General features: G+C 42.1%; 2 pseudogenes; both read left to right on the forward strand.

The window, feature by feature from the left end:
- The first annotated feature begins 2010 nt into the window (after positions 1–2010).
- Positions 2011–2163, forward strand: LOC113567230 (annotated as a pseudogene).
- Positions 2164–2604: 441 nt separating this feature from the next.
- LOC113567229 lies at positions 2605–6425 on the forward strand (annotated as a pseudogene).
- Positions 6426–8081: the final 1656 nt, after the last annotated feature.

The raw sequence follows: 8081 nt of genomic DNA on the forward strand, positions 1-8081 counted from the left end.
CAATAGCGTATATTAAAGTTGTTGCGGTTAAACGTTCGTAGTTGAACTTGTGCTTCATACGGGTAGTACAACTTACAATTGTGGTTACTACTATACCTTTATGTATGTAAGCGTATTACGGTGGAGTTCTTATATATAATTAAGTACTTGTATTTTTTTATATATTCCTCCTATTTAAAAACCTGCATTAGTGCTCTTCATCGAGTGTTATTGTGGGCCGGTACAATTACTTTGAACAAATTAGAGTGCTTAAAGCAGGCTTCAAATGCCTGAATATTCTGTGCATGGGATAATGAAATAAGACCTCTGTCTGCTTTCATTGGTTTTCAGATCAAGAGGTAATGATTAATAGAAGCAGTTTGGGGCATTAGTATTACGACGCGAGAGGTGAAATTCTTGGACCGTCGTAAGACTAACTTAAGCGAAAGCATTTGCCAAAGATGTTTCATTAATCAATAACGAAAGTTAGAGGTTCGAAGGCGATCATGATACCGCCCTAGTTCTAACCATAAACGATGCCAGCTATGCAATTGGGTGTAGCTACTTTTATGGCTCTCTCAGTCGCTTCCCGGGAAACCAAAGCTTTTGGGGCTCCGGGGGAAGTATGGTTGCAAGCTTGAACTTTTAAAGGAATTGACGGAAGGGCACCACCAGGAGGTGGAGCCTGCGGCTCTTAATTTTGATCAACACGGGAAAAACTTACCAGGTCCGAACATAAGTGTGTAAGGACAGATTGATAGCTCTTTCTCGAATCTATGGGTGGTGGTGCCATGGCCGTTCTTAGTTCGTGGAGTGATTTGTCTGGTTAATCCGATAACGAACGAGACTCAAATATATTAAATAGATATCTTCAGGATTATGGTGTTGAAGCTTATATAGCCTTCATTCTCATGGTGGCATAAGTAAAATGTTTATGTGTTTGAATGTGTTTATATAAGTGGAGCCGTACCTGTTGTTTGTCCCATTATAAGGGACACTAGCTTCTTAAATGGACAAATTGCGTCTAGCAATAATGAGATTGAGCAATAACAGGTCTGTGATGCCCTTAGATGTCCTGGGCTGCACGCGCGCTACAATGAAAGTAATCAACGTGTATTTCCTAGACCGAGAGGTCCGGGTAAACCGCTGAACCACTTTCATGCTTGGGATTGTGAACTGAAAACTGTTCACATGAACTTGGAATTCCCAGTAAGTGTGAGTCATTAACTCGCATTGATTACGTCCCTGCCCCTTTGTACACACCGCCCGTCGCTACTACGATTGAATTATTTAGTGAGGTCTCCGGACGTGATCACTTGTGACGCCTTGCGTGTTACGGTTGTTTCGCAAAAGTTGACCGAACTTGATATTTAGATGGAAGTAAAGTCGTAACAAGGTTTCCGTAGGTGAACCTGCGGAAGGATCAGTTATTGTATGTTTCTACCGTTAACAAAAATATTTTATATATTGCCAATTTACCAAACAAAATATGTTTTTATAAAATCATAATTGGTAAAATAAAATATATTCAGTTTGTATATATTATATGTTTATATTAATTATATTGCCAATATACTCATTTAGTAGTAGCTATACATATAACATTGTGTTCTATGTGTGTAGCCATTAATATATAAATACATATTGACTGATATTATTACAATAATATTGATTTATAAAATCTGTGTGCATATGTACCATAGTATGCACGCGTTGCGAATATGTATTGTCCATCATAGCTATGGGCATACATTGGTTTAATGCAACAGCCTAAAAAGTACAATGTTGTACCTGATTTCAGGTTAATACTTTTATATAAATTGATAATTATCAAACAAGCCAAAATACATATTATATTATTTAACAATATGGTAATATATCGCTTATATAAAACTAAGACATTTCGCAACATTCTTTTAGGATAAAACTAAAATTTATTGAAGGAATTGATATATGCCAGTAAAATGGTGTATTTTTAATTTCTTTCAATAAAGACATATCTGACAAATAAATGAATAAACAAATTTTAATCACTCTAAGCGGTGGATCACTCGGCTCATGGGTCGATGAAGAACGCAGCAAACTGTGCGTCATCGTGTGAACTGCAGGACACATGAACATCGACATTTTTAACGCATATCGCAGTCCATGCTGTTTGGGTACTTTAATTAATTTATAGTGCTGCTTGGACTACATATGGTGAGGGGTTGTAAGACTATGCTAAATAAGTTGTTTAAAAATTTTACGAAATTTTTAAGCATATTGTATATTATTGGATATATATATATATATATATTCATAATATTGATATTAAATGGAAACGCATTATCTCTCATTGTTGTATATATTTGTGTGAGAAGAACGAAGAAAAATATATATTTTTTTGTCCTTTTTGAATCAAATAATACTGAGGAATGTCTAGCATAAAAAAATAATTAAAGTTTTTTCATCTAGAATTGCCTCTTATTAATGTTTCGAAAGGAAATTTTGTTGTAAATATAAATATTTAATATTCTTCGTGATATTCGTTATAAAATACGAATATTATAATGATTTCATTATGAGAACGCTCTATATATAATAATATAGTGTAATTATCATTATAAATTTTAATATACGTATATACAACCTCAACTCATATGGGACTACCCCCTGAATTTAAGCATATTAATTAGGGGAGGAAAAGAAACTAACCAGGATTTTCTTAGTAGCGGCGAGCGAAAAGAAATCAGTTCAGCACTAAGTCACTTTGTCTATATGGCAAACGTGAGATGCAGTGTATGGAGCGTCAATATTCTAGTATGAGAAATTAACGATTTAAGTCCTTCTTAAATGAGGCCATTTACCCATAGAGGGTGCCAGGCCCGTATAACGTTAATGATTACTAGATGATGTTTCCAAAGAGTCGTGTTGCTTGATAGTGCAGCACTAAGTGGGTGGTAAACTCCATCATAAACTAAATATAACCATGAGACCGATAGTAAACAAGTACCGTGAGGGAAAGTTGAAAAGAACTCTGAATAGAGAGTTAAACAGTTCGTGAAACTGCTTAGAGGTTAAGCCCGATGAACCTGAATATCCGTTATGGAAAATTCATCATTAAAGTTGTAATATTTTAACAATATTATAATAATAGTGTGCATTTTTTCCATATAAGGACATTGTAATCTATTAGCATATAACAAATTTATCATAAAATATGACTTATAGTTTATTCAAATTATTATGCTTGCATTTTAACATAGAATAAATGTCATTAATTTGATAAAGTGTTGATAAATTAAAATTAATACAGTGCGTTAATTTTTCGAAATTATATAATGGCATAATTATCATTGATTTTTGTGTTTATTATATGCATTTGTATGATTAACAATGCGAAAGATTCAGGATACCTTCGGGACCCGTCTTGAAACACGGACCAAGGAGTCTAACATATGTGCAAGTTATTGGGAGATAAACCTAATAGCGTAATTAACTTGACTAATAATGGGATTAGTTTTTTAACTATTTATAGATAATTAACACAATCCCGGGGCGTTCTATATAGTTATGTATAATAATATTTATATTATTTATGCCTCTAACTGGAACGTACCTTGAGCATATATGCTGTGACCCGAAAGATGGTGAACTATACTTGATCAGGTTGAAGTCAGGGGAAACCCTGATGGAAGACCGAAACAGTTCTGACGTGCAAATCGATTGTCAGAATTGAGTATAGGGGCGAAAGACCAATCGAACCATCTAGTAGCTGGTTCCTTCCGAAGTTTCCCTCAGGATAGCTGGTGCATTTTAATGTTATATAAAATAATCTTATCTGGTAAAGCGAATGATTAGAGGCCTTAGGGTCGAAACGATCTTAACCTATTCTCAAACTTTAAATGGGTAAGAACCTTAACTTTCTTGATATGAAGTTTAAGGTTATGATATAATGTGCCCAGTGGGCCACTTTTGGTAAGCAGAACTGGCGCTGTGGGATGAACCAAACGTAATGTTACGGTGCCCAAATTAACAACTCATGCAGAAACCATGAAAGGCGTTGGTTGCTTAAAACAGCAGGACGGTGATCATGGAAGTCGAAATCCGCTAAGGAGTGTGTAACAACTCACCTGCCGAAGCAACTAGCCCTTAAAATGGATGGCGCTTAAGTTGTATACCTATACATTACCGCTAAAGTAGATGATTTATATTACTTGTGATATAAATTTTGAAACTTTAGTGAGTAGGAAGGTACAATGGTATGCGTAGAAGTGTTTGGCGTAAGCCTTCATGGAGCTGCCATTGGCACAGATCTTGGTGGTAGTAGCAAATAATCGAATGAGACCTTGGAGGACTGAAGTGGAGAAGGGTTTCGTGTGAACAGTGGTTGATCACGAGTTAGTCGGTCCTAAGTTCAAGGCGAAAGCCGAAAATTTTCAAGTAAAAAATCAGTGAGTAATATTGTCAAATCTTTTATGATTTTTAAATACTTGAATAATTTTGAACGAAAGGGAATACGGTTCCAATTCCGTAACCTGTTGAGTATCCGTTTGTTATTAAATATGGGCCTCGTGCTCATCCTGGCAACAGGAACGACCATAAAGAAGCCGTCGAGAGATATCGGAAGAGTTTTCTTTTCTGTTTTATAGCCGTACTACCATGGAAGTCTTTCGCAGAGAGATATGGTAGATGGGCTAGAAGAGCATGACATATACTGTTGTGTCGATATTTTCTCCTCGGACCTTGAAAATTTATGGTGGGGACACGCAAACTTCTCAACAGGCCGTACCAATATCCGCAGCTGGTCTCCAAGGTGAAGAGTCTCTAGTCGATAGAATAATGTAGGTAAGGGAAGTCGGCAAATTAGATCCGTAACTTCGGGATAAGGATTGGCTCTGAAGATTGAGATAGTCGGGCTTGATTGGGAAACAATAACATGGTTTATGTGCTCGTTCTGGGTAAATAGAGTTTCTATCATTTATGGTAGTTACTTGTTCCCCGGATAGTTTAGTTACGTAGCCAATTGTGGAACTTTCTTGCTAAAATTTTTAAGAATACTAATTGGGTTAAACCAGTTAGTTCTTATTAATTATAACGATTATCAATTAACAATCAATTCAGAACTGGCACGGACTTGGGGAATCCGACTGTCTAATTAAAACAAAGCATTGTGATGGCCCTAGCGGGTGTTGACACAATGTGATTTCTGCCCAGTGCTCTGAATGTCAAAGTGAAGAAATTCAAGTAAGCGCGGGTCAACGGCGGGAGTAACTATGACTCTCTTAAAGCTCATTTCTTACCGACGAATTGAATAAGGCCCGGGGTAGAACTCTGGCTGGACTGAATGAGTTGACATCGCGTACAGAGATCGAAACGTACTGGGCGAACAGGTTGTATATGTCTGTTGATGGTCGCGGCTTACGTGAAGCGGGACTTTTTCGTCCCCAACACGGCTGGGTGTGTCAGCCCACGCGTTTGCTAACAGGTCAAGATTACCGAAACAGTATCAAGCTGCGAATAAATGCCCTACCATCGAGGTCTCGTACCACGAGGGGCAGAAATGAATTGGAACGGCAATGTCGTGCAGGTTGTGATGCTCCCGAAACAACAAACCACATCCTGCAGAATTGTTACCGTACGCATGGGAGGCGGGTAGCAAGACATAACTGTGTAGTCAATAACCTTAAGAGGATTCTTGAGGAGAAGGGCCACACAGTACACGTCGAACCAAGTTTGCAGCTGGAAACCTCGGTAAGTAAACCAGACCTGGTGTGTATCCGTGACAATCACGCTTGCGTGATTGATGCGCAGATTATAACGGATGGACTGTTTCTCGACGATGTGCACCATCGCAAAGTTGAGAAATATAAAAGACCGGAAGTTATATCTGCACTGCGGAGAGAATTCGGAGTGTCGGGCAACGTCGAAGTCCTATCCGCGACGTTAAACTGGCGGGGGATCTGGAGCAATCAATCCGTTAGAAGATTGATAGCAAAGGGTCTCATCTCATCCGGTGACAGCAATGTCATTAGCGCCAGAGTGGTAACAGGCGGACTATATTGCTTCAGACAGTTCATGTATCTCGCAGGTTACACTCGAGATTGGACTTAGCCTATACACTATGTTGGAGAGAAGACGCTTGCTACCTAGGCAAAATGTGAAATTAGGTATAAACATCGTGGTTGTAAAACTTGAGGTGGGTTTTTTAGTACGTATGCGTGATTACTTCGTAATCATGAATCGTGCATGCTAGTGGGGTTTGGCCTCCACTAGTATCTTTGAAGATTTTCCTTCCTCAGCGATCAAAAAAAAAAAAAAAAAAAAAAATAGCCAAATGCCTCGTCATCTAATTAGTGACGCGCATGAATGGATTAACGAGATTCCTACTGTCCCTATCTACTCAGTTGCTTTTTGACTGCCATTCGAAGCAGACGTGTTTTTCAAGCGGTCCGCTATACCGTCGTTCGAATTAAGTAAAAAGTGATTTTTCCAAGTGGAAAATATATCAAAATTGCCGCGAGATCACGCGCTGTTCGTGAGTGAAATCGGGTGTTAATTTGGTGAAAGAACAAAGCAGATATTTGCAAATTAATATTTGCAAAATAAACGCTAAAAACAACCACGTGCGGAACCCTAGTTCGTAAACAAGTGCGAATAGTTCGACAACAGGTCGGAATAGTTCGACAGCACGTTCGAGTTCGAAGCTTTGGTTCGAAGCTTTGGCTCGAGTTCGAAGCGTTCGGTTCGTGTCTCCGCTGAGACGTTGGTTCGAGTCTCCACTAAGCCGATTAGTTGAGTCACGCCAATAGAGGTAGCCACAACCCGCCGGGCTATGGAAATAGAGACGGAGGCCGACGCCAGCGACACTAGCGTGGCTAGTGTAGGGGCGAGCTCGTCGTCGAGCGTTCCCGCCCGCAGGCGGGGTCGGCCGAAGTCCTCAGCCGCCAAACAGGGAGCCAAAAAGATCGGGCTTGGGATTGGGCTAGCTGGAGAGCGGCCGATCCCAGCCGAGAGATCGCCGCCAACGTCGCTCCCCTTTGAGCAGGCTCCATCCACCTCTGCCGCTGCCGCTGCCACCACCGCTGCCAGTACTTCTGCCGCCGCTGCCGCCACCGCTGCCGCCACCGCTGCCGCCACCGCTGCCGCCACCGCTGCCACCACCGCTGCCACCACCGCTGCCACATGCCCGGCAACTGACATTGTCGCGGCAGGCTACTCGGCCATCATCGCAGAAATGTCTGCGATAAGGATGGCGGTGAGCAAGGCTGTACTTAAGGGGCTGATGCCGCCCGAGGCCTCAATGGAAATCCTCGTCGCGACCAACCGGTACGACGAGTTGGTCATGGCCCTGGCTGGGGAAAAGGTGCGCCTGGAGGAGAGGGCAAGGATGCCGCCTCCACCGAGACCCGCTGCTGCTGCCCACTCGGGCACCACTGCCGTCACAACCGCTGCGTATGCGACAGCCTTCCCAGGCCTGCCCGCACCGAGCGCCGTCGCTGCACCGATCCCAAAGCCTAGGGATACCTGGTCTGCTCTAATAAAGAGCAAAAACCCGGAGGAGACCAGCAAGGAGCTTGTGGAGCGTGTTAAGAAGACCGTGGTGCCGACTCTTGGAGTCCGCGTCCACGAGGTTCGCGAGCTGAAGAGCGGAGGAGCGATTATTCGCACCCCTTCAGTGAGCGAACTGAGGAAGGTAGTGGCCAGCAGCAAATTCACCGAAGCGGGACTGGAGGTCAAGAAGAGGCCGGAGACCAAGCCTCAGGTCGTGGTGTACGACGTGGACACGTCCATAACACCGGAAGAGTTCATGGAGGAGCTCTTCACAAAGAACCTGGAGGAGACCATGACTGCCGCGGAGTTCAAAAAGTCGGTTCACCTGGGCAGTAAACCCTGGTCGGTCACCGACGGCGCCACGATCAACGTGACGCTAGAGGTCGACGCAAAGGCACAGGAGGCGTTGCGCGAATGCGTATACATTAAGTGGTTTAGATGCCGCTGCCGCTCCTTGGTCAGAACATACGCCTGCCACAGATGTGCAGGCTTCGACCACAAGGTGTCGCAATGTCGCCTAAAGGAGAACGTGTGCCACCGGTGTGGACAGAACGGCCACAACGTTGCAC

The sequence above is a fragment of the Drosophila persimilis genome, unplaced genomic scaffold (genome assembly GCF_003286085.1).
Source record: "Drosophila persimilis strain 14011-0111.01,24,50 unplaced genomic scaffold, DperRS2 tig00002573-arrow-arrow-pilon, whole genome shotgun sequence".
In the NCBI taxonomy this organism is placed as follows: domain Eukaryota; kingdom Metazoa; phylum Arthropoda; class Insecta; order Diptera; family Drosophilidae; genus Drosophila; species Drosophila persimilis.